Raw genomic sequence first — 25,443 nt, forward strand, 5'->3', positions numbered from 1 at the left:
TCCACCTTATTACAGTGTTATATTGCTGCCTTGTTTACTTCAATTATCTTATTCATTTATAACAGTCACATAATCAAATGTTATGTTTTGATGTTCAGCAAGACATTTAGTAAGACGGAGAAGCTTGTAAAGTTTAATGGAAAACATTTATTAACAAAAATAATTTTATAAATACAAAACTTTGAAATCAGTTAAAGTTAAACATTAAGTTAAATGTAATCAGCTGAACAATGACAGAAAACGACCTAAATTTTTACAAATTATTTGCAATAAAATGTATTTTCTCACTTAAATACAATGGTTAATACAATATATGTTTCCACATAAACACAATGGTTCTGTCTATTGGTAAAAAGGAAAGAAGAGGGGGCATGGAGAGGGAGGGGAGAGAGGAGGGGGCAAGGGGAGGGAGGGAAGGGAAGTGGAGGGAAGAGAGAGGAGGCAGGGTTTTGACATATCAATTGTTAATTTTACAAGCTCAATGTTTGAAAAGAGTAGCTACCAGGCAATCTCAAATGACCTTTGCGTCACTGGGCAGAGATGATGCCTCAAAATGTGATGCTCCAGTAGAGGTGAAGCATGACTACAGATTTTGAATCGGCACTGGATTCTGTAATACCAGTCAGAGAGATAGTTCACATTTGCTTACAGGAGGCTTGCATGTGCCAACTATCGCATTAAACTTTGTTAATGCATTTGAAGTAATCACTGAGGCTTGTAAGGATGAACATTACATCAGCGAGACTCGTAAACAGCACAGCTTAAAATACATTGCAAAATCCAAATGTACTTTAGCTCTGAATCAGCTGGAAGGACAGGCATGGTAACATTAGTGTCCTTGAAGGAGTCAATGGCACCAGTATCAATGCCATGATCATCCAAAACCAACTCTGCTGGAACCCCCAAATGCTCAGGATGTCAGAGTCCCAACTGTCAAGCAAATCTTCTTCACCCAGCTCAAGGAAGGATCCTGAACACGAGGAGGACAAAGGAAGCTCTTTAGTGACACCTTGAAGGATGAACTCAAGAAATGGAACATAGATGTCACTGCCTGGGAGACCTTTGCTCAGAATAGACCCACTTGGAACCTCCTTATTGAAGGGACATAATTCTTCAAGAACACCCAAGGGAAAGAGGAGGCCCGGAAAGGGAGCCTGAGAAAGGAATACCTACAGAAAGCAAATTCAAGATGCGCCTGGGCATAGGGATCTGGATGCCTTTGCTCGTCAATCAGTATGCTGGTAGAGCATGTAATTAAAAAGGCAAATGGAATGTTAGCATTTATTGGAAAAGGACTGGAGTATAAAAGTAGAGAAATATTGTTGCAATTGTATAGGGTGTTGGTGAGACAACATCTGGGGTTTATCTCCAGTTTTGGTCTTCTTATTTGAGGAAGGATGTGGTGGCATTGGAGGCAGTTCAGAGGAGGATCACCAGATTGATTCCGGGTATGAAAGGGTTGGCGTATGAGGACAGATTAAACAGTTTGGGTTTATACTCGCTAGAGTTTAGAAGGATGAGAGGGGATCTGATTGAGCTGTATAAAATACTAAGTGGGATTGGTAAAGTAACCGTAGACCAAATGTTTCCCCTTATGGGGAAATCTAGAATGAGAGGTCACAGATATAGATTGAGAGATGGCATATTTAGAACTGAGGTGAATATAAACTATGCCTTGCAGAGGGTGGTGAATTTGTGAAACTTACTGCCCCATAGTGCAGTGGAACTGAGTCACTAAATGTTTTCAAGAAAGAGATAGGTACATTTTTTATAAAATAGGTGAAAGGGATATGGGCAACAGATGGGGAGGTGGATTTGAGACCAGGAAGAGATCAGCCATGATCTGATTGAATGGCGCAGCAGGCCCGACAGGCTGAATTGCCTACTTCTGCATCTAATTCCCATGTTCCTATGACTTAGCGTCAAAGGATTGATCCCATCTTTTGGATCCTCCTGAGTAATTGAAGATGTGGTTCTAGGCCACGGTAGCATAATGATTAGCACAATTGCTTCACAGCTCCAAGGTCCCAGGTTCGAGTCCCGGCTTGGGTCACTGTCTGTGTGGAGTCTGCACGTTCTCCCCGTATGTGCGTGGGTTTCCTCTGGGTGCTCTGGTTTCCTCCCACAGTCCAAAGATGTGCAGGTTAGGTGGATTGGCCATGATAAATTGCCCTTAGTGTCCAAAATTGCCCTTAGTGTGGGTTGTGGTTACTGGGTTATGGGGATGGGGACAGGGTGGAGGTGTATGGTTGGGTAGGGTACTCTTTCCAAGAGCCGGTGCAGACTCGATGGGCCAAATGGCCTCCTTCTGCACTGTAAATTCTGCAAATTCTATGAAAAAGGTTCAGGCTCATCAGCCACGCACGGACCCAAAGAACCCGTGACCAATAACACAGGGTATCTTAGATGGGCAATAATACTCATTTGCAAGTGATCACCGCGTTCTATTCATTGTAGTTCATTTAATGGGATAGCATCCTCATGACAGACCAAAGTTAAAAATATATATTTATTTCACTTTCTGTGACTCCAAACTCACTTTATGAAGTACCTTTTTATTGGAATTAAAGTCTCATGACAAACCAAAGGTTTTAAAAAATACGTCTCCCTTTCATTTTATTTGCATGTTAAACATATTTATAAATGTTAAACACTAATAATATAAAACATTACCCTACCAAATAAATGTCTCCCAAAGTCTTGTGCCTCTGCTCCATGATTCTGGACCGAGAAATAAAAGTACAAATAAACCGGTGTAAAACCGGGGCAAGTCGACCAAGTTAGCGTTGTCCCTGGATTTTTCATTCAGCAGGTCCAGCGCAGCACAGGAATCCCAGCTATCAAAGAAAAGCTGGCTGGGCTTTGAACGTCACGTGCTTCCAACGCCCGTGTCCCCGCACTTCCAGTTCATCGCGCGCCATGCATGTGCGGCGGCCCAGCGACTTAAGTCGGGGTTTCCACAGGAAGTTACAGGCCAATGACATTACATTTGTGGATTTCCAATCCTCTGGGACCTTTCCAGAATCCAGAGAATTTTGGAAGTTTACAACCATTGCATTCATTGTCTCTATAGCCACTTCTTTTAAGAGCCTAGAATGCAGGCCATATAGTCCAGGAGGCATTTAGTCACATTAGCTTTCATAGTACTATTCCTCTAGTGATAATGATTATTTTAAGTGCATCCCCTCTTTTTCCCTTTTGATTCTTACTGTTCCTGGAATGCCTTTTGTGTCTTACACCGTAAGTTGCAATGATTTACATGCTGATGTAGGCACTCTGATTGTTTTTGGCCTCTGCCATGAGTCACATCACTGACTCCATCCCATTTTGTGTCTATTTGCCAGACTGACCTAAGCCACCCAGAACCTTGTCCAAGCTTCCACGCTCATATCCTATCTGCTATTGAGGCCAACTATGTAGAATTGCCCATTATTATCTCTACATCTACTCCCTGCCCATGTTTAAGTCACCACTACATTTGATTATTTCAATATCCTCCCCGCTTGCATCTGATCCTTCACTTTGCACTTTGAGGCAGGTTGTCTTACATCCTTTAAAAGGTACGTGGATGAGCACTTGGCACGTCTTAACATTCGAGGCTATGGGCCAAGTGCTGGTAAATGGGATTAGGATTGGCAGATCAGGTGCCTTTCATGCGACGGTGCAGACTCGATGGGCCGAAGGGCCTTTTCTGCACTGTATTTTTCTGTGTTTCTCACAGTGGGGGGCACAATTACCCTCATCATTAGCAGTTCTTCATAATTTGGTGCTTTTATTACAAAGGTTATTGTTGCTGTTGCGTATAGTGTATTGAGTATATAGTACTACTTCAATTAGCTGTTATCTCATTAGAAATGAAACTTTTAGGACACTATAAGAGCAGGGGACTGTATTACCAGAGTTTTATTTGTATGGTTCTCCAGCTTCCAAGCTCAACTGAATCCAGGGATCGATTACTGATCGATTGGCTCATTGTTCTCTCACACACCCCAACAAGGGACTGGATAGGCTGGATACCAAAAGGATGTTTCCTCTTGTGGGGAAACTAGAACTCAGGAGCCATTGTTTAAAAATTAAGACGGCGATGGGTAGAATATTTTTTTCTTTGAGACAGTCATTAGAGCGTGCAATTCTCTCCCGCAGAAGGTAATGGAGGTTGGGTCTTTAATTTTATTCAAGGCTGAGTTAAACAGATTTTTGTTAGACAAGGGAATCAAGGGTCACGGGAGGCAGAGAGGAAAATGTAGCTGAGATCACAACCAGATCAGCCATGATCTTATTGAATGGTAGAGCAGGCTCCAAGGGCTAAAAGGCCTACTCCTGCTAATAAGTCCTATGTACTTATTTTCCTATGCTCTCCAGACTTAGGACCTGCAGCAGAAATCAGTGTTTTCCCACTGGCATTGAATGACAAATGGTAAGCACTGCAGATGGCACACATTTCCTTTCCTTAATCATCTTGACAACCTTATTGCTTTCAGTAACAGCACTGATATTATAGTAACAAATGACTCTAAAATTATCAGTGCTTCTTACTTTTTATTCTTTACTCTTTCACAGGATATGGTCATCGCTGGCAAGCACTAATTTGTTGCCCATCCCTCATTGCCATTAAATTGAGTGCCCATTTCAGAGTGCAGCTAAGAGTCAACCACATTGTGTGGGCCTTGGAGTCAATGTAGGCCAGACAGTTTTTAGGACTGATTTCCTTCCCTAAAGGACATTAGTGAACCAGATGGGTTTTTATGACAATTGACACTGGTTTCATGGTCATCATTAGACTTTTAATTCCAGATTTTCTTTTGAACTCAAATTCAAATTCTACCATCTGCCGTGTTAGGATCGAACCCTGGTCCCCTGAGCATTACCCTGGGTCTATGGATTACTAGCCCAGTGAGAATACCAGTACGCCACTGGCTTAAGAAATGCTTATAATGCAATTTTAATTTTAATTAAAATTGATAAAACTTTAATTCTGTTTCAAGCTGTTCTTTTCTTTCAGGTACTTGATCGCTCCTATTTTTTATTTCATACTTTGACTTTGTCCTCTACCTAATGTAGACTGTTTAATATTTTCAAGTCAATTGATTTGTGAGAAGTTGTTTTCAATGTTTAATTTATTTTCTTTCCTCTGCTCTGATTCCCATTGTGTAGTTCGTAGCTTGAAGTAAGTTTTAAAATTTCAGATTTCACTGGATGTTTTGGAGGCAGGCATTGTAACTGGTCAGAAGACCAGATTCAGAAGATTGACAAGTTTGCAAATTGGATTTGGCAAGGTCAATTTTTGATACATTCCTCAGAATCCAAATGGGAAGATGCTGAGGACTGGTAACCTTGACGGTGGCAACCCTAGAAAACATAATAAGCAAACTCGAAGCAGTGATGAAAGGTAGATGCATGAAAAATAAATTGATTCGAACAGCATTCCTTCTGCAATCTAAAAAAATATTTTCAAAGATTATTTTTGGAAATAATTTTAAAGGATTTGAAAGATGCTTCAATATGAATGTTGCTCCCTGTTGATCAGCACAAGTTCAAAAATCTGTTTGGTGTATCCCATCAGCAGTTAAAGAATAAAAGTTCATTGACAATTCAAAGAAGAGCAATAAAGATGCCTCCAAGCCTTAAAACGCTCCTCAATGAGGAAAAGCATTAGCACCTTACCATTCAACCCAACTAACCCACTAACCTTTTAACTTGCTAAAATATGGAAATAATAAGAGCATCTAATCTAGCCTCCTGGTTTACTATAGCTGCTGGTCTCTGACTAGACTGAAGTCAATAACAAAGGAGGAAAAGCAGAAAATGCTGGAACCAGCAGTTCAAGCACCATTTATGGAACAAAGAACAAAGTTTATATTTCCGGTCTTCGATGTGGCTGCTTTTTTCTAACTTTAGAAATATTGAACAATAAGTACGCAACATTTTTTAAATGCATTTTTCTTCCCTCGAATGGAGTTGTATTGTGCCGAGTGCAAACTCAAGCTTCGTGTGAGACAGCCTCTGGGGGCTATATTACCCTGCTTAGAATTCTTTCTCTGCACAAGTAATAGATACACGGAATCCTATCAAAAAACCTAGTGGAGGATAGGATTTAAGATATAAATGCAAATTATGAATAGAGATAATACATACAATGAAAAACATGTTTTTAGCACTCCTTACACAAATGAAGTGACACTTGTGAAATGCAACTGACCAGGGTTGAATTACATAATTTCTAAGTATATTGATATCCTCAGGTTACAGGTGTGAAATAACCATTTCACAGATCTATCTAGTATGTTTTACTTCACCGAGGAGTTTAAATCCACTGATAACAGTTCACAACATTGCAAACTGCAGCAGGGCAAAAGCGTCTTGAACTGATTGCACATTTACTCCAAACAGGTCTATATATAAAAGACAGTAATAAACAAGAATAATGGTGACGCATCTTCTGGGTCCTAATTTAGGTAGCTATTTTCATCCTCCCAAGGTGGGAAGTTGGAAACTCATTTTTTCAACAGGTTAATGATTTTCTTCCCCATTTGCCAACACACTTTATTATTTATCTGTTACACTACCTTTTCTTAACCGCTTGACTGCTTTTGTCTCAATATTTGGCACAACCCAGAAGCTGTTGCCCTTAACCAATAATAACGTGGTAACACTAGATATTAGAGCGTCCTGCTAGGGCTGTAATAACAGAGACTGACAACCTCATACACCAATCAATCTTTGAACAACTGTATTACTGATGTTGGCTGTTTGATTTGAACATTACTTAAGAGCAGAAAACATTTGTTACATAAATAACTTATTTGTTTGGAAATATTTCTTATCATGCATACAGTTGGTAATGGTTGGATGTGAATTATTATGCTTGCCAGGTACTTGAATTCAGATTAGTCACATGATAGAAGTAATTATTAGAGTTTCCACTTAGGGCATAATCTGTGACTTTGACTTAGTTTCTCCGGTCCCACGTGGGCAGTAAGACAACACTTGCTCATGTGGTGTCCCGATTTTGGCGACCCTCCTTAAATTTATTCTCTGGCCAACCCCGTCATTTTCTTCTGTCTGGTGGTGCCCACTCTGGCGGGGCGCACATCTGAGAGGCACAATACATGTCCTACCAGCCTCAGTCATATCCCCATCATGATGACCTGCAGACACATCTGACCTGCCCTTTGTAGCACTCCTTTGTAATGGTGTTGCTGGCTCTCCATGTGGAGCCCAGGATCTTACATAGCATGGTGAGACATCCAACTTATGTGAAACTTTTCCATGCCTCGCTGGCATGAACTGTAGTTGGTACTACTATAGACAGGTGGGGCAAGGTTCTCGGGCCTCCCTGCGACATGTTTCTCAGTGGCGGGTGCTGGCACACCGATGGCCGGCAGCAGAATCTTCTAGCCCCGCTCATGTCAATGGGATTTCCCATTGAATTCAGCCCATGCTACCCGGAAACCAATGGTAAGGCTGCACCGGCGATGTCACCAGAAGATCCCGTCGGCGTGAACAGCCAGAAGATCTCATGCATTGAGTCACAGCTTCATGGCCATGTTTATGGTGTTCAATACCCAGACCAGTAAGAAGTTTTACAACACCAGGTTAAAGTCCAACAGGCTTGTTTCGATGTCACTAGCTTTCGGAGCGCTGCTCCTTCCTCAGGTGAATGAAGAGGTATGTTCCAGAAACATATATATAGACAGATTCAAAGATGCCAGACAATGCTTGGAATGCGAGCATTAGCAGGTGATTAAATCTTTACAGATCCAGAGATGGGGTAATTAATTTTATATGGAGGTATGTGAACAGGATCAGCTTTGAGCATGATCGCTCAGTAAACCCAGCACACAGATATTGGAAAGTTAATTTGGGTTGAAATTTCCACAATCTTTTGTGCTGGTTTGGCCGATGTTGGGCAGATTGTACTGAAATAACGAGCAGAACTGAACAGAAACTCCAGGCGATAGTATTTTTGAATCCAGAGTTTCAACTATTTTGTTCTCTTATTTACTCCTTTCAACAAAATCCCTTCAATGCAAACAGCACATCAGTATTTTATCACTGAATTGCTATCTGTAATTAGAAAAAGGGAATGAGTATCTTACAGAAGGAAATAACTGGCCATAATTTACTGTAGCTGGGCATTTAATGGCATCTGCAGCTAGTTAAATTTACACTTATATGATATGATCTTTAATTTTTTTTGCATGGCAAGTTGATGAAAGTGTACGTTTATAATCTTATAGCAAGGAAAATGAAGCATATGGGCCCTGAGTGAACAGAGGAGGTAAGTTAAATTAAAGTGGGACAATATCAGATCTCGTACAGAAAGAGAAATAAAGTGAGTGAAAGAAAGGATAAAAGCAAATTACTGCGGATGCTGGAATCTGAAAGCAAAGAGAAAATGCTGGAAAATCTCAGCAGGTCTGGCAGCATCTGTAGGGAGAGAAAAGAGTGAACGTTTCGAGTCCTGATGACCTTTTGTCAAAGCTAAAGACTTAGAAAGTGGGAAATATTTATACTGTGGGGTGAGAGAATGAAAGGTGAGTCATAGCCACAGAAACCATGGGAACAGAGTGCTAATAGCCACAGAAAGCAAAGGGAAAGAGTGCTAATGGCAGTCCCCAGAGAGAACAGAAGGTGTGCAAGGCCAAACAGCAGAAAAACTAACATCAGAGGGTAAACTGTGACAGATGTAGATGTGGGGGGAGGGGGAGAAAGGGTAAGGAAAGGGGGGATGGGGGGTGTAAATATATATAAAGAAAGACAAGAAAGAAAGAAATGGTAATTGACAGTTAAAATGAAATGGGATGAAAACAAATGGGTCGAGGTGGGGTAGAGCTAATCACCTGAAGTTGTTGAATTTGATGTTGAGACCGGAAGGCGTGTCTAACCGAAAGATGAGATGTTGTTCCTCCAGTTTGCGTTGAGCTTCACTGGAACATTGCAGCAGGCCAAGGATAGACATGTGGGCATGGGAGTAGGGTCTTGTGTTAAAATGGCAAGCAACGGGAAGGTCAGGGTCCTAAATGGCCACAGACCGAAGGAGCTCAGCAAAGCGATCACCCAGTCTGCGTTTGGTCTCTCCGATATAGAGGAGACCACATTGGGAGCAGCGAATGTAATAGACCAAATTGACAGAAACGCTGCTTAACCTGAAATGAGTATTTTGGGCCTAGGATGTTAAGCATGGAAGGGGTAACGGGGCAGGTGTTACACCTTCTGTGATTGCATTGGAAGGTGCCATGGGTGATGGGAGAGGTGTTGGGTATGGTGGAAGAGTGGACTAGATTATCTCGGAGGGAACAGTCTCTGCGGAATGCTGGCAGAGGGGAGTGAAAGGAATATGTGTTGGTTGCAGCATCACGCTGGAGTTGGAAAAAAATGGCGGAGGATTACACTTTGCATAAGGAGGCTGGTGGGGTGAAATATGAGAATGAGGGGGACTCTATCCATGTTCTGGGAGAGAGGGGAGGAGGTGAGGATAGTGGTGCGGGAGATGGACTGCACGCTGTTGAGGACCCTGTCAACAACTGAAGGCGAGACATCACAGTTGAGGAAGAAGGAACACATTTTCGAAGCACCATTTTGGAAAGTTCCATCATCGGAACAAATGCGACGGAGGCGACGGAGCTGAGAAAGGGATGGAGTCCTTACAGGGTGTAGGATGCAAAGAGCTGTAGCCCAGATAGCTATGGGAGTCACTGGGCTTGTAATGGATATTAGTAGATAGTCTATTGCCGGAAATGGAGACAGAAAGATCAAGGAAGGGAAGGGAAGTGTCTGAGATGGACCAGGTGAAAGTGATGGAGGGGTGGAAACTGGAAGCGAAGTTGATGAGATCATGAAGCAGCACCAAAATAGTCATCAATGTATTGGTAAAGGAGTTGTGGGAGGGGACCCGGATAGGCCTGGAACAAGGAATGTTCCACATACCCCATAAAAAGGCAAGCGTAGCTAGGACCCATGCGGGTACCCATTGCTACACCTTTGATTTGGAGAAAATGGGATGAGTTAAAGGAGAAGTTGTTGAGAGATAGAACAAGTTCAACCAGGCCGAGGAGAGTGGTGATGGATGGGAATTGTCCGGCCCTCTTTTCGAGAAAGAAGCGAAGAGTTCTAAGGCCATCCTGGTGTGGGCTGGAGGTGTAGAGAGATTGCACATCCATGGTGATTAGGAGGCGGTTAGGGCCCGTGAACTGGAAGCTGTCAATCTGACGCAGGGCATCAGAGGAATCCCGGATGTAGGTGGGGAGGGAATGGACCAGAGGAGTGAGGATGGAGTCAAGATAAGAGGAGATAGGTTCGGTGGGGCAAGAGCATGCTGACACAATGGGCCTGCCAGGACAGTCCTTTTTGTGGATTTTGGGAAGTAGGTAAAAGCGGGGTGTCCGGGGTTGGGAGACTATGAGGTTGGAAGCCATAGGGGGAAGGCATCCGGAGGAAATGAGGTCGCTAACGGTGTTGGAGATCATTGCTTGATGTTCAGTGGTCTGGTCATGATCCAGGAGGAGGTAGGAGGAAGCTCCTGAGCGTTGGTACTCAGCATCAGTGAGGTAGAGGTCAGTACGTCAGATGGGAACAGCACCCCCTTTGTCGGCAGGTTTGATGACAATGTCGGGGTTGGACCTGACGGTGAAAAGAGTGGAAAGTTCAGAAGGAGAGAGGTTGGAATGGGTGAGGGGGGCAAAGACGCCCAGTGTCCCATCGACAGTTCTTAATGAAAAGAGCGAGGGCAGGTAATTGTCCCGCCCGGGGGGGGTGGGGGTGGGGGTGGGGGGTGGGGGGGGGGGGGGTGGTCCAGTTGGAGGCAGAATGCTGAAGACACATGAAGGGATCTGTGGGACGGGGGGAGGACTCTTGCTCAAAGAAGTGGGCACGGTGATGGAAGAGTTCAACATCATGTTGAGCCCAGAATTCATTGAGTGGGGACATAAGGTTACAAAGCTGAGTCCTTTGCTGAGAACAGCACGCTCAGCCTCAGAGTGGGGAAGGTCGGGTGGTATGGTGAACATCTGCAAGAAACAGGAAAAGCTTCTTGTTAAGGCCTCGAATGATGTGGAGGATGAAATGAAATTGGGGACAGGGACAGCTTTGAGAGAGAGTAAGACGGTAATGTCCGTGTCTTCATGTGGCGCCGCATGGCTCTGAGTGTGGCTTTCAGGATGCGGCGAGAGCAGCACTTCGAAGAATGTTGTATATCCTGCAGGTACCTGTAATCCTGGAGGTTACATACAGGGTGGAATTAAAGTTGAAATCCCCTTGGGGTATGTCGGAGACAAAGATAGTCACCGAGGAGGGAAATATGGCTGTGGAAGTGAGTCTTGATAAATACCTTGTCCAGCACTAAGAGAGAAATGGAAAGCAGTGAAGGTGGATAGTGGGGGAGGGACATACGGAAATCCTGTCAAAGAGAAGAGCAGTACTTCTTCAGGGTAGGCATTCCTGGAAGAGAAGTGGCAGTGAGTTAAACACTGGATAAAAGCAAATTACTGCGGATGCTGGAATATGAAACCGAAGAGAAAATGCTTAAAAATCTCAGCAGGTCTGGCAGCATCTGTAGGGAGAGAAAAGAGCTTACGTTTTGAGTCCAGATGACACTTTGTCAAAGCTAAAAGACTTAGAAAAAGGGAAATATTTATACTGTGGGGTGAGAAAAAGAAAGATAAGTCATAGCCACAGAAACCTGGGGTGAGGGAAAGAAAGATTGGATTACGAGAAAGAGAAAAAAAGAGGCAGAAATAAAATTGGAAGAAAACATAATCTTCCACTTTAAAAATCTCTAATAACAAATCAAAACCTGAAAAAACTGGACTTCACATTGATATTTCATTTTCAGTGCTAGAGAGGTTGTTTGACAGGAAATAATACTTAGTGTAAAAAGTGTACTTTGATTGAAATGGATAGGACTTAAGTTTCTGAGCAAGTTTAGTTTGTATCCACCACGCAATTATTTGTCCCTCAATCAATGTCTAGCAAACAGGTTATTTGGTCATTATCACATTGCTGTTTGTGGGACTGCGCTGTGTACATATTGGTTGCCATGTTTCCTACATGACAACAGTTGATGATATTTCATGAAAGTACTCAATGGCTGTAAATCATTTTGAGATCTTTGGTGCTTATAAAAATTGCTCTTTAATTGCAAGTCTTTCATTTTTGTTTTCCTCTCCCCAGCAGCATTGATGGTGAATAATCTTTGATAGTTTTCCATATAAATGTGCATTCTGTGCTGTTAGTCTTCTGAGTGTATGTGCAAACTAACAGTACGGTGTGTACTGAATATAGCCAAAGGCTTTTATTACTTCCTTCTCTGCAATCATTTTCTAAAGCCACTTCCCCACACGAGTTTCATTAAATTCACTAAATCCAGGCAAAATACTCACTTTGTGATTTGAATGTGTTGCTGTGGAATACTTTCAGCATTAATGATCTTCACAAAAACCTCAGGCAGTAACATCACGGCGAAATTTTCAGAAATGTTTGTATGTCCAATTTTGGAGAGATCTAAATCAGTGCCAGCCATACAAAAAAACTGTTGAGAGTTTATTGCACAGCCTTTTATTTCTTTACTGTGTTATTAAAATTAACTGAAGAATATATGATCAGGAGTTGTATTTTATTCAATATTATTTTATTAATAGCCATATGATAAGCAGGGGCATTCTGGAATATTTGTGGTAACTGAATTGGAAAATAATCTTGGAAGGTGAACCAAAATTAGAATTTTAAACCTCTAATTTTATAATTCCTACATTGAACCCAGGTTCAGTTACAAAATTATATTACAGAAAGGGAACTTTATTTAGGTTCTCTATTACAACAGAGATCAACAAGAACTGTTAATTCAATAAACGCACCAGCAAAATATAAATCTTGCAAGTGGAAAATGGGTGTGGTACTCGGACATTGTTGAAATACCATTCTTATATTTAAGATGTTCGCATTGCCCCTTTGTTAAAGTATAATATTTGTTCAATGTACCTATCCTTAATGAAAAAATAGGACTGTTTGTTTAACTGATTTATTGGCCAATAATACAACAGAGCTCAAAGCCTACTTATTGTTGATTTATTACTGAAACAAGCTTAAGATTTAATGCCACAACAAACCTTTTTGTTCTAATAAAGCTCTGGGGCATGGTACTTCCCTTCACTTGAAAGTGAGGATTTGCTGCTTATAGTTTCTGTTTCCTGGAGCAAACACCTCACAAATTGATGGATCTGTCCTCTGAGGTTTTCTCTGAGGCATTACAGCTTTTTAAAATATTAATATGTGAGCACATTTAGCAGAAAGTAGCTAGTCTGAAAGTCTCTTGTGGCTGCTATACAGGTCACCAGAGACCTTCTGCCTCTCAAAGCAAAAGATTTAGTCTAAGTGTAGTATTAAGCCAAGCTTTTGGATTTTACAGAATGACATTCCTTGCTGTCACATTTTCAGATGGAACTGCAATAGCATTTTTCACATTTATTTTTGTTCATCTTGTTTCAGAATTTAGTTTGTGTACTGGGAACAGCGATAATGCAGAATGCACTACAGCCTCAGATCTCAGCTGAACACTGATTAGGTAAGACTGGACGTCACATCTTGTTATAGTGTTGTATAGTTGCAGGATTCCCTCTGAGAATTGGATTAGGACATGCACTGATTCCATGGAGAAAAAAAAAACTTCAGATGAAGAAGTACATCACAGGCAGTAATCAAGGGTCAGATTATCATTATTTTTAACACAATTACAGACTAAATTTAAATTCCAGACGTTTTAACCGACAGAAGAGAGATGCACATTTATTATACAATCAGATACGAAGCAGTAACAAAACAAAAACTCCACCAAGGAATTGAAAAGATCTAAACTATTGCAAAATAAAAATCATGGGCAGAATCTTGAGGCCGCCTTTGGTGTCCACAGGATAGGCAGCGTGGGCGAAACACCTTGCGAGAATCGGGAAACCTGATTCTTGCCAGACAGATTGCGTTTCATGATTTTCCCTGCACCTCGCTGGCGACGTCATGAAATTCATGCCCACAGAGGGTGTGAACCTCATTTTAATCAATTTTAATACATTACTTACAGTACTTAGCACCCCCCACTGCCCCCTGCCCCCCAAAAAACCATATGATACTACCTCACTGACTATTTTTTTTTTTCATTTATATTTTTAAATTTAGCGTCGCCAATTCACCTACCCTGCACAATTTTGTGTGGTGGGGCGAAACCCACTCAAACACGAAAAGAATGTACAAATGCCACACAGATAGTGACTCAGAGCCGGGATCAAACCTGGGACCTTGGAGCCATGAGACTGCAGTGCTAATCACTGTGCCACCATGCTGTCCACACCTCACTGAATATTGAAAAAAATTGTCGGCGTGAGGGAGTTGAGGGGATCTCTCCTGGGGGCAGAGGTAAGTATAGCCCCCAGAGGGGGGGAGGGACATGCCCGGGTATTGCCCTGGCACAGCCCAAAGGTTGGCACTGCCAATTGATGTTCAATATGAAGGAGCACTGATTCATTAGCTGAAGAGACGGTTCCTTTCCCATGTTTGACCTGATGCCACGAGACTTCATGGCGTCTGGGGTCAATGTTGAGTACTCTCAGGACAACTCCCTCCCAACTATAAACCACTGTGCTGCCACCTCTGTCATGTCAGTGGGGCAGGGCAGACCTTGGGATGATGATTGTGGTTTCTGTGACATTATTTTAACGCATGATTCCATGAGTGTGACTTTGTCAGGCTGGTGTTTGACTAGCCTGTGCGACAGCTCTCCTAATTTTGGCACAAGCCAAAGTTAATCTATGGACATTTCATAAGAGGATAACTTAAATTCATTGAAGTGAAAGTTATGGCACAAGAATAAGATTGTGGCGCAAGAATAAGATTGTATGTTCAAGTTTTGATTAAAAAACTGCATGCACTGTAGCTTGGGAACATCTAAAGATTTTACAGGAAGTCATGAAAAATCGAGCAGAGACAGCTGAAGTTCAAACTTTTAAAACTGGTGATAAAGTATTGACACCTTTGCCAGGTAAACCAGTGTTGGTTAGGTTTAGTGGGACGTATTATGTTAAAAAGAGATTCACTGAGGTAAACTCTGTAAGTAGTCCCCCAAATAGAAGGGAACTAAGAGTGTGTCAAATACATATATTGAAATGGTTATTATCGGGCGGCATGATGGTACAGTGGTTCGCACTGCTGCCTATGACGCTGAGGACCCGGGTTCAGTCCTGGCCACGGGTCACTGTCTGTGTGGAGTTTGCACATTCTCCCCGTGTCTGTGTGGGTTTCGCCCCCACAACCAAAGATGTGCAGGTTTGGTTGATTGGCCACACAAAATTACCCCTTAATTGGAAAAAAATACTTGGGTATTCTAAATTTTAAAAATATATAAATGGTTATTATGATAAGGAGGCAGGTCAACCAGTGAGTGTACTACAAAGTGTAAAGAAGAAAAATAGTGAATAGACTGGAGTGTTCAAATGATGAGGCAGATTGAAAATATTCAGATTAAACCTCCAGTAATCACGTTAGCCAGTGGTTAGAAAAATTATATAGAATATTAAACCGTCTTCCGGAGAAGTTACAGGGTGACATAGTGAAGCTGCTATTAAAAGTATGAGTCAGTGTGTATAGATAGACTAGGGCCAACTTCATTAGCTTTTCATGAAATTGATGTGGGAAATGCCTTAACCATCAAACAATACCCTTCCCTTCTTAATCTGGAAAATTGGCTCCAGTCAAAGAGGAAATTAAATTTATGCTGTCCCATGATATCATTGAGCCTGCCAAAGTAGCTGGAGTTCTCCAGTCGTACTGATCTGATGGATCATTAAGATTCTGCATTTATTATAAGAAAATTGATACTGTAACAAAAATTGATTCTGATCCAATTCCCCAACTTGAGGATTGCCTTGATAGTGTTCAAAATTCAAGCTTTGTTAGCAAGATCAATTTGTTAAAATATTATTGGCACGTTCAACTAACAGATCAAGCCAAGAAATCTCTGCTTTTATAACCCCAGAAAACCAGATTCCCTGGTCCTGGGGATGTGGGGTGGCGTCAATAGGTGGGAGCAAAGAATCCCGCCACCAGCGAACGGCACACGCATTTGGGAGACCGGAGAATCCTGCTCACAATATGGAGCATTCACAATAAGGTAGCTGAATTAACAAAGCAAATTGGTATACAAGATAGGACATGGTTGCAGGATGACCAAGGCTGGAAACTGAATAGCCAAGGGTATTCGATATTTAGGCAGGACAGGCAAAAAACAAAAGGAAGTGGGGTGGTGGCGTTAGTTAAGGATGAAGTCAGTGCAGTAGTGAGAGAGGATATTGGCTCAGAAAGTCTAGATGTAGAATCAGTCTAGTTGGAGCTATGAAGAGGTGAGAAACATCAATGGTAGTTGCCAAAAGGCCTCAAAACATAACGGTAACATCGGGGATGGCATGCAACAGGAAATTTGAGGTGCAAGTCACAAGGGAGCTACAGTAATCAGGGGTGACATTTCTATTGGACAAACCAAATTAACAACAATACGATGGCAGATGAACTCCTGAAGTAAGTACGGGATGGTTTTTTAGACCGGTATGTTGAGGAACCAACTAGGGAACATCCTAGATTTGGTATTGTGCAATGTGAAGGATTTAATTAATAATCATGTTGTGCGGAGTCCTTAAGGGAACAGTGACCATGACATGATAGAATTCTTCATTAGGATGGAAGAAGACCGATCTGAAACAAGAGTTCTAAATCTAAATAAGCAAAACTACAAAGGTATGAGTTCGCTAAGATAGAGTGGGGAACTTAATTATTCGGCACAACGGTGGATAGGAAATGGCTAATATTTAAGGAATGAATGCACACATTGCAACAGTTATACATTCCTTTCTGGTGCAAAAGTGCTGAAGGAAAAACAACCCAAAAATGACTTACAAAAGAAACTAAGGATGGTATAAGATCCAAAGAGGAGTCATATAAAGTTGTTAGAAATAGTAGCAAGTCTGAGGATTGGGAGAAGTTCAGTATTCAGCAAAGGAGAACAAAGAGATTTATTAAGAGGGGAAAAATAGTGGGTGAGAGCAAACTGTCAGCATAAAAGCGGATTGTAGGGGTGGCACAGTAGTTCAGTGGTTAGCACTGCTGCTGAGGGCCCATGTTCGATCCTGGCCCCGGGTCACTGTCTGTGTGGAGTTTGCATATTTCCCCCTGTCTGCATGGGTCTCACCCCCACAACCTGAATATGTGCAGGGTACGTGGGTTGGCCACGTTAAATTGCCCCTTACATAGAGCATAAAACATACAGTACAGAAGGAGGCCATTCGGCCCACCGAGTCTGCACTGACCCACTTAAAACCTTACTTCCACCCTATCCCCGTAACCCAATAACCCCTCCTAACCTTTTAGGTCACTAAGGGCAATTTATCATGGCCAATCCACCTAACCTGCACGTCTTTGGACTGTGGGAGGAAACCGGAGCACCTGGAGGAAACCCACGCAGACATGAGGAGAACGTGCAGACTCTGCACAGTAACCCAGTGGGGAATCGAACCTGAGACGCTGGCGCTGTGAAGCCACAGTGCTATCCACTTGTGCTACCGTGCTGCCTAATTGGAAACAAAATTGTATGAGTAAATAAAAGCAGACTGTAAAAGTTTCTTTTAGCGTAGAAAAAGAAAAAATATCAGTGAAGACAAATGTAGGTCCCTTACAGTCTGAAACAGGAGAATTTATAATGGAGAACAAGGAAATATCAGAGCAATTAAACAACTACTTTAGTTCTGTCTTCGCAGAGGAATACACAAATATCTTTCCAGAAGTTTTAAGGCACCAAGTGTCGAGTGGGAAGGAGGAATTGAAGGAAATTTGTATTTCTAGAAAGAAATAATGCTAGGAATATTAATAGAACTGAAAGCTGATAAATCCGCAGCGCCTGATAAAGTACATCCCATTGTAATAAAGAAGGTGGCCATGGAAATAGGGACTGCGTTGATTGTCATCTTCCAAACTTCTATAGATTCTGGGACAGTCCTGGCAGATTGGAAGGTGGCACTATTTAATAATAGAGGGAAGGAGAAAACGGAATTACAGGCAGTTTAGCCGAACATCAGAAGTAGGGAAAATGCTGGACTCTATTATAAAGGATGCAATACCAAGACACTTAAACAATATTAACAGGATTAGACAAATTCAACATGGATTTATGAAAGAGAAATCATGTGTCACAAACTACTGGAGTTTTTGAGAATGTAAAAACTAGAATAGACAAGTGTGAACCAATGGATATGGGTGTATTTTATTTTCAGCAAGCTTTTGATAAAGTACCATGGAAGAGGTTAGTGTGCAAAATTAAAGCATGTGGGATTGGGGCAATACACTTCCATGAATTGAGAACTGAGGAAACAGAGAATAGGAATAAATGGGTATTTTTTGAAGTGGCAGGCAGTACCGGGTGGAGTCTTGCAGGGACTAGTGGGGTGTCCTTCTCTCCATTTTTAAATACTGGAGTTACATTTGCCACAGCTATTCACAATATACATCAATGATTAGCATGACGAAACAAAAAACAATATTTCCAATGTTGCTGGTGACACAAAACTTGGTGGGAAATTGAATGGTGAGGAGAATGTTAAGAGGCTCCAAGGTGATTAATAAATTAATCTGTTTTGGGTGTAGACTAAGGAGAGGTGCTGTTACACAATGATGATACTGTTGCAGTCATTTCTCAAGAAAACCTAATAAATACCCACAAAACTACTCCGCAATTGAGAAGGATACAGGTTGGGCAGGCCTTTCCACCCCCGTGGCATGTTTTCCAGTGGCGGAAGTGGCTCGCCATTAACCACCAGCAGGATTTTCAGATCCCACCGATTTCCATGCCGCTTTGCATGGCTTGCTCACCCAGCTGCTGGGGAACCCGTTGCAGGGAGTCACCTCCGCCGGACCAGAAGATGCCCCCCCCCCCCCCCCAGCAGGAAGGACTGGAAACACCCACCCTAAATCTTGACTTGGCTTTTAAACAATTTGTAACCAAGGAGAGAATTTAATTTACACTAATCATAACCCACTCATGCTTTTGAAGAGGTTCTGCATGAAGAATCTTCGGTTCTTTTGCTGGAATTTGATGCTGTAGTCCTTCAATCTCAAACTTGATCATGTCACGAGGAAAAATATAACATGACTGCTGATGCTCTGTCCAGAGTTCAAAGAATAGTATAGGCAGGCTCTGAGTTATGATAATTCTTTGATGTTTGAATCTTACTAAACCAAATTGTTACATTTACTTCCTTTTCCTTTGGTTAAGCCCTTATCGTTCTGTAAATACGATATGTGTAATTGTGACCCCTTTCCTTGGATTACCATCTTGCCATGGTGAAGAGGCTTGAACGTTCCGTTGATCACAAGAACAATGCCATCAGGAGTTTTAAGCTCTTCAAACAGTGCGCTGGGGTTCAAGAAAACAAATTAGCAGTGACATCACAGGAAAGCAGTAAGCTGACTGATTGGAGAGTAACTAATATTAGGGACTGTGTATAAATAGCTGTAACTGAAAGAATTGAAAAAGGTAACAGTTATGGAACCAAGCTTACAGAATAAAGTGAGCCATTTATAGTAGTGGTCGGAAGCATATAGTTAACTGTAAGTCATTTTAATTTAATAAGTATTTATTTTTAAATTAATTTATTAATTAGTTCTAGAAATGGCAGTTAGAGGGATAAAATGCTTCACTTATGAGATGTGAGAGTTCCGTGAAGCTTCTAGCATTCCAGACAATTGGATCGGTTGGAGCAGCAGCTGGATGCACTTAGTAGAATGCAGGTGGGAGAAAGCATCAAATACAGGAGTTTTAGAGATGTGGTTACACCCAAGGTGCAGTAGGATAGATGGGTGACCACTGGAAGGGGCAGGCAGTCAGTGCAAAAATTCCCTGTGATTGTCCCCGCCTCCAACAAGTATACCATTTTTGATACTGTTGGGGGGACAGCCTATTACAGAAAAACAGCAGCATCAGCCAGTGTGGTGGCACCATAGCTGGTTTTGTTGTTAAGCAGGGAGAGACAAAGCGCAGAAGAGCAATAGTTATAGGGGACTCTATAGTCAGGGGCACAGATAGGTGCTTCTGTGGACGTGAAAGAGACTCCAAAATGGTATGTTGCCTCCCTGGTGCCAGGGTCCAGGATGTCTCTGAAAGGGGGAATTCTGAAGGGGGAAGGTCAACAACGAGAGGTTGTGGGACATAATGGAACTAGTGACATAGGCAGGAAGAGTGACGAGGTCCTGCAGCAGGATATGAGGGAGAAAGTTAAAAAACAGGACCTCTAGGGTTGTAATCCCGACACTTTCTGTGCCACATGCCAGTGAGGCTAGAAATAGGAAGATAGTACAGCTAAACACGTGGAAAAACAGCTGGTATAGAAGTAAGGGTTAATAATAATAATCTTTATTAGTGTCACAAGAAACTTACATTAACATTGCAATGAAGTTGCTGTGAAAATACCCTAGTCGCCATACAATGGCACCTGTTCGGGTACACAGAGAGATAATTCAGAATGTCCAGTTCACCTAATAAGCATGTCTTCGGGACTTGTGGGAGGAAACCGGAGCACCCGGTTTCAGATATCTGGACCACTGGGATCTCTTCCAGGATAGGTAGGACCTGTACAAGAAGGATGGTTTCCACCGAAACTGGAGGAGCATAAATATTCAGGCCGTGAGGTTTGCTAGTGTCACACAGGAGGGTTTAAACTAGTGTGGCAGGGGGGTGGGAACCGGAGCAATAGGTCAGAAGGAGAAATAACTGAGGGAGAAGTAGAGAATAGGGCCAGTTAGACTTAGGGAAAGAATAGGCAGGGAGATGTGCTGAACACAGCAGGACTAGTGTCTGAAATGCATTTGTTTCAATGTGAGAAGTATAACAGGCAAGGCAGATGAAGGTAGAGCTTGGATTAGTACTTGGAGGGATTTTGATGTTTCAGGCAGGATATAGGGGGATGCAAAAGGGGTGGGGAGTTGCGCTACTGGTTAAGGAGAATATCACAGCTGTACAGCCATAGGATACCTCAGAGGGTACATTCAGCAAGGCAATATTGGTAGAGCTCAGGAATAGGAAGGATGCAGTCACAATGTTGGGGGTTTACTACAGGCCTCCCAACAGCCAGTGGGAGATAGAGGAAAAGATATGTAGGCAGATTTTGGAAAGATGTAAAAACAACAGTGTTGTTGTGGTGGGTGATTTTAACTTCCCCTATGTTGACTGGGGCTCATTTGGTGCTAGGGGCTTGGATGGAACAGAATTTGTAAGGATCATCCAGGAGGGCTCCTTGAAACAATATATAAATAGTCCAACTAGGAAAGGGGCTGTACTGAACATGGTATTGGAGAATGAACTTGGCCAGGTGGTCGAAGTTTCAGGAGGGGAGCATTTCGGGAACAGTGACCATAATTCAGTATGTTTTAAGGTAATGTTGGATAAAGGTAAGAGTAGTGCTTGGGTGAAGTTGCTAAATTGAGGGAAGGCTAATTATAAGAATATTAGCAGGAAAGGAAGAATCTAGATTGGGGGTGGATTCCCGTACAGGCCTCCCCGAACAGGCGCCAGAATGTGGCGACTAGGGGCTTTTCACAGTAACTTCATTGAAGCCTACTTGTGACAATAAGCGATTATTATTAATTATTATTATTATGTTTGAGGATAAATCAACATTTGGCATGTGGGAGGCTTTCAAATGTCAGTTGATACCCCAGAATACTGAGGGAGGCAAAGGAGGAATTTGTTGGGGGCTTGACAGAAATCTTTGTATCCTCACTGGCTACAGGAGAGGTCCCAGAGGACGGAGAATAGCTTATTTTGTTCCTTTGTTTAAGAAGGGTAGCAAGGATAATGCAGGAAATTACAGGGCAGTGAGCCTTCCGTCAGTGAAATTATCGGGGAGGATTCTTCGAGACATGATTTACTCCCATTTGGAAGCAAATAGATGTATTAGCGAGACTGGTACAGAAGGTGAAGTCACATGGGATCATAGGTGAGCAGGCAATATGGATACAGATCTGGCTCGGTTATGGATGACAGGTTCCTATTCCTGAGCTCTACTAATATTGCCTTGCTGAATGAACCCTTTGAGGTATCCTATGCAGGTTGCAGTGGAAGGGTGCTTTTCTGAATTGCGGGCTGCGACTAGTGGCATGACACAGAGATAAGCACTGGAACCTTTGCTGTTTGTAGAATATTTAAATGATTTGGAGGAAAATATAACTGGTTTGATGAATAAGTTAACAGACGACACAAAAGTTGGTGGAATTGCAGATAGCGATGAGGACTGCCAGAGGATACAGCAGGACATAGATTGGTTAGAGACTTAGGTGGAGCGATGGCAGATGGAGTTTAATCCGGACAAATGTGAAGTGATGCATTTTGGAAGGTCTAATACAGGTGGGAAATATACAGTAAATGGCAGAACCCTTACGAGCATTGACAGGCAGAGGCATCTGGGTGTACAGGTTCACAGGTCACTGAAAGTGGCAACGCAGGTGGAGAAGGTAGTCAAGAAGGCATTCGGCATGCTTGCCTTCATTGGCCGGAGCATTGATTATAAAAATTGGCAAGTCATGTTGCAGCTGTATAGAACCTTAGTTAGGCCACACTTGGAATATAGTGTTCAATTCTGGTCGCCACACTACCAGAAGAATGTGGGGGCTTTGGACAAGTACAGAAAAGGTTTACCAGGATATTGCCTGGTATGGAGGGCATTAGCAATGAGGAGAGGTTGGATAAACTCAGTTTGTTTTTACTGGAATCACGGAGGTTGAGGGGCGACCTGTTAGAGATCTACTAAACTATGAGTGAAAGAGTCAATTAGTAGTGGACATATGTTTAAGGTGTGAATGACAAAGTTTAGAGGAGTGGTATGAGGGACATTTTTTACACAGAGGGTAGTGGGTACCTGGAACTCGCTGCAGGAGGAGGTGGTGGAAGCAGATGTTTAAGCGGCGTTTTGACAAAATATATAAATAGGATGGGAATAGAGGGATACAGGCCCTGGATGTTTAGAAGATTTTAAGGTAGATGGGCAGTAAAGTCGACGGCGGCTTGGAGGGCTGAAGGGCCTGTTCCTGTCCTGTACTTTTCTGTGTTCTTTCTTCTTTGTTCCATGTTTCCTTTTACCATTCGCCGTCTTCGGAGTCAACCACATCTCACTCCTGCCACTCTTCTGGGGAGCAGCTTTGTGCAGATAAGCAATGCACCATAAAACCAATGTTCTGTCATCCAATTTACAACATCAGACATGATGAAATCCAGAGCTTCCACCACTCTTGCTGTGAATTCATTTGATTGTCACAATTGTTGTTGCTTGGAACACTCTACCCATCTAAAAAGGCATCCTCACAGTGCCCTACAACATCAGCCTGCTCATTCTTGAGCTGAACTCCTCCATTCTTTCTGCAAATATTGACTATGTGCATGGAAAACCTGCAAGATTGGTGAAAATGATACAGAACAATTTCCATACTTTAGAGATCCTGGGGAAAAAAATCAGTTGAAGTAATAGATAGTGTCATGAAAAGAGCACTTATTTAATACTTCATCATATCAGAAATATCTCAAAACCCCTTCACAGAGAATGAATTACTTTGAAGTATAGTGACAGTTGTTATGTGTCCTGACTTCAACAAAGTGCAGACGCAGGGGGTGAGAACAGCATGTAGGAGTACAGAATGAATGTGAGAGGAAGGTACAGGGGACTAATGATCAGAATAGTATTGACAGCATCGAAACAGGAAAGATTGTGACAGGCAGAGAGTCAAGAGGTAAATCTTAGGGATTGCTAACAGGCAAGAAAAGATCAAAGTTAAACACTTGTATATTACTTCGCATTGGTTTAATAATGGAACCTGCATCTGTGAAGTCAGTTTTCCCATTCATACGTATTTGTGCATTTGTATACTGTCATAGCCCTCGCGTGGACCACGGGGAAACCTTCATTGTTCTCCCCGTGGGACTCATGGACTACGAGACCCCCAGGAAGGAAGTGGAGGCCAACACTTGGCCTCCACAGAGCAAAGGTTAAAAGCAGTCCCAGATTGGGGCTTGGTACTATAAGTTATAATTGCACTGGTAGTGAGATGTTGCATTATGCAAACCATTGTAAATACTTGTAAATAAATCTATCTTCCATTTACCGTCAGCCTTCTCTGTGTCTTTAGACTGGCGATGTGGATTAACGGAAAAGCCAGACTAGCCTATAGTTTATTAATCTTTATTAGTGTCATTAGTCGGCTTACATTAACACTGCAATGAAGTTACAGTGACAATTCCCTAGTCGCCACACTCCGACGCCTGTTCGGGTATTCTGAGGGAGAGTTCAGAATGTCCAATTCACCTAACAGCACGTCTTTCGGGACTTGTGGGAGGAAACCGGAACACCCGGAAGAAATCCTCGCAGACACGGGGAGAAAGTGCAGACTCCGCACAGACAATGACCCAAACCGGGAATCGATCCTGGGACATTGGCACTGTGAAGCAACAGTGCTAACCACTGTGCCAACATGTGTCATCACATTGTATTGAATAAAGTGCTGTTGTTCAGGAAACTGGGTGCTTTCGATGCAGGTCTGATGGATTGGAATCAATATGAGGAACGCATGCAATCCTTCTTCCAGGCACATGGAATATTGGGGGAAGTTTTCCTCCTGACTGCCTGCAACCCAGATTTTGGGGATTATAAAGAGTTTGGCATACATGGCTGCGCCAGATTCCAGGGGCTGGATTCTCTGTTTTTGGGACTATGTCACAACGCTGTCGTAAAACCTGTGGACTTTTACGCCAGAAAAACTGGCATGAAAAGGTCACCTATTCCGAGCCCTGCAGGAGGCTAGCAGTGAACCAGCGTAAAACTAGCAGCCTTTGCTGCAGATATGGGCCCCTGCATTTCCAAGTCAGAGGCCGCGCACGCGCATGCCAGCGACTTCCAGAGGTTGCGCCGTGCTCCATGGCAGACTCGGACCGTGGAGCTGGACCCTAAACATAATGGCCCTGATCGGCCACATGCCTGACCCTGACCGCCCAGCCCAAAATTGCACGGCCATGTAAAAGGCCCCCTCTGCCCTCCGATCGGCCCGCCCCTGACCAGGGCGGCCAGGGACTGAATCCGCAGCCGCCACGCTAGTATCCCGACCAGCAGGACCATGTTAGATCCACGCCATCGGGACTTCGGTCGGTCGCTTTTCGGGGCCCGGAGAATCGGGGAGCTGGCGCTGGTCCCGATTCCGTGAGGGGAAATGGATTCTCTAACCTGGCGCCGGCCGCGATTTTGGGATCGCGGTGCGGAGTATTCAGCCTCACGTCTTTTGATGAGTTGGTATCTATGATTTCTAACCACTATGACTTCAAGCCTTCCGTAATTATACTAAGGTCTCAATTTAACACGGTGGTGCACTCCCTGGTGAATA

General features: G+C 42.8%; 1 long non-coding RNA gene across 1 annotated transcript in view; it reads left to right on the forward strand.

The window, feature by feature from the left end:
- LOC140409589 (uncharacterized) overlaps positions 1-25,443 on the forward strand; it is a 96,072-nt gene that overhangs the window by 14,420 nt on the left and 56,209 nt on the right. Inside the window, exon 2 of the long non-coding RNA XR_011940409.1 lies at positions 13,486-13,561. This is a non-coding gene — a long non-coding RNA (uncharacterized lncRNA). The remainder of the gene's footprint in view (positions 1-13,485; positions 13,562-25,443) is intronic.

The sequence above is a fragment of the Scyliorhinus torazame genome, chromosome 3 (assembly GCF_047496885.1).
Source record: "Scyliorhinus torazame isolate Kashiwa2021f chromosome 3, sScyTor2.1, whole genome shotgun sequence".
In the NCBI taxonomy this organism is placed as follows: Eukaryota; Metazoa; Chordata; class Chondrichthyes; order Carcharhiniformes; family Scyliorhinidae; genus Scyliorhinus; species Scyliorhinus torazame.